The 2,015-nt window shown below is 45.4% G+C and overlaps 1 protein-coding gene across 1 annotated transcript in view; it reads left to right on the top strand.

Annotated features, from left to right (window-relative positions):
* The window catches only part of PIK3C2B (phosphatidylinositol-4-phosphate 3-kinase catalytic subunit type 2 beta), a 48,618-nt gene that overhangs the window by 32,645 nt on the left and 13,958 nt on the right, over positions 1–2,015 (top strand). The window lies entirely within an intron of this gene.

A 2,015-nucleotide genomic window follows, 5' to 3' on the forward strand; every position in this document is an offset into this window, starting at 1 on the left:
ATTGTTGTTTGGCGGGTCCAGGCTGGGGATTCGAACCTGCCACCTTAGGTGTACGTGGCTGGCGCCTTAGCCGGTTGAGCTATAGGCGCTGAGCCTATTTTTTATTTTTTAATTTTTATTTATTTATTTATTTATTTGAGACAGTGCCTCAAGCTGTTACCCTGGGTAGAGTGCTGTGGCATCACAGCTCACAGCAACCTCCAATTCCTGGCCTCAAGCGAGTCTCCTTCCTTTGCCTCCCAAGTAGCTGGGACTACAGTTGCCCACCACAACGCCCGGCTATTTTTTGGTTGCAGCTGTCGTTGTTGTTTGGTGGGCCTGGGCTGGATTTGAACCCACCAGCTCAGGTGTATGTGGCTGGTGCCTTACCCGCTTGAGCCACAGGCACCGAGCCTTATTTTTTATTTTTTGAGACAGAGTCTCACTGTGTCACCCTGGGTAGAGTGCCATGGCATCACAGCTCACGGCAACCTCAAACTCTTGGGCGTAAGTGATTCTTTTGCCTCAGCCTCCCAAGTAGCTGGGAGTACAGGCTCCCACCACGACACCTGGCTATTTTTTTGTTGCAGTTATCATTGTTATTTATCTGACCCAGGCCAGGTTTGAATCTGCCAGCCTCGGTGCATGTGGCCAGCACCATAACCACTGTGCTACAGGTGCTGGCTCGGCTAGTTTTTTTTTTTTAGAGACAGGGTCTTGCTCCTGTTGAGGCTGGTCTCAAACTTGTGAACTCAGGCAATCCACCTGCCTCAGCCTTCCGAAGTGCCAGAATTACAGGTGTGAGCCACTGTACCTGCCAAGCCGTATTGATTCTCCTCCCCAGTTATCTCTCAAATCTAACCTCGTCTCTTCATTTTCTTACTATCATTTTTGGTCAGCTATTTGCTTTCTGTCCCCTGAACCATTGGAATGCCTCTTCTCCATCTGTAAGCAGCCTCTGCTTGATTTCAGAGGTGTTTTTTTAAGTGTAAACATGTCTGTGTCACTCCTTTCCTTTAAATTCTTCAAAGGGGCCAGATGCAGTGGTTCATACTGCAATCCTAGCACTCTGGCCAGCCGAGGCAGGTGAATTGCCTGAGCTTAGGAGCTGCTGATCAGCTTGAGTAAGAGCAAGACCCCATCTCTACTAAAAAGGGAAAAATTAGCTGGGTGTTGTGGTGGGCATCTATAATCTCAGCTACTCGGGAGGTGAGACAAGAGGATTGCTTGAGCCTAAGAGTTTGAGGTTGCTATGAGCTCTGGCACCACAGCCCTCTACCCAGGGTGATCAAGTGAGACTCTATCTCAAATAAATAAATATTCTTCAGAGTTTCCTTATGTCCTAACAGATAAGTCCAACATCCAGAGCATTGCACACGAGGACTTTTGTAAGCCAACCATGCCTATTCCTATGGTCTCATCCATTGCACCTTCCTGTCTTATGGTGTTTATTTTTTAATTTCAGAATGTTATGCTGATACACATGTTTTGGTTATATGCTTTAGGTTTGTTTTATTTGTTCATTTGTTTTGATTTTGAGGTAGGGTCTTGCTCTATTGCCTGGGCTAGAGCGCAGTGGTATCACTATAGCTCACTGCATCCTGAGTATTTGGACTATAGATGCATGCCACCATGCCAGGCTAATTTTTTAAATTTTTTGTAGAGACAGGGTCTTGCCTTGTTATCCAGGCTGATCTCAAATTCCTGGGCTGAAGCAATCCTCCTGTCTCAGACCCCTAAAGTGCTGGAATTACAGGAGTGAGCCACTATACCCAGCCCGCATCTTATGGTTAGTTATGTTCCAGCTTAGGAGGCTACTACTTGGTTTTCCTAAGTACCTTAGACAATAGAATTTCTTTTGCTTGAAAAGCCATTTCTTTCCTTCCTTATCCAATAAAACGTACCCAATCTATCCTGTAAACATCAAGGCCCTCTACCTTTGGGGAGAGAGTAGTTATACTAATGGGAGAGAATAGTTATACTGATTCTTTCCTCTCCATTCCTAGCCCCATATACTCTTTTTTTTTTTTTTTTTT

The sequence above is a fragment of the Otolemur garnettii genome, unplaced genomic scaffold, assembly GCF_000181295.1.
Source record: "Otolemur garnettii isolate 467f Iridium unplaced genomic scaffold, OtoGar3 scaffold00055, whole genome shotgun sequence".
In the NCBI taxonomy this organism is placed as follows: domain Eukaryota; kingdom Metazoa; phylum Chordata; class Mammalia; order Primates; family Galagidae; genus Otolemur; species Otolemur garnettii.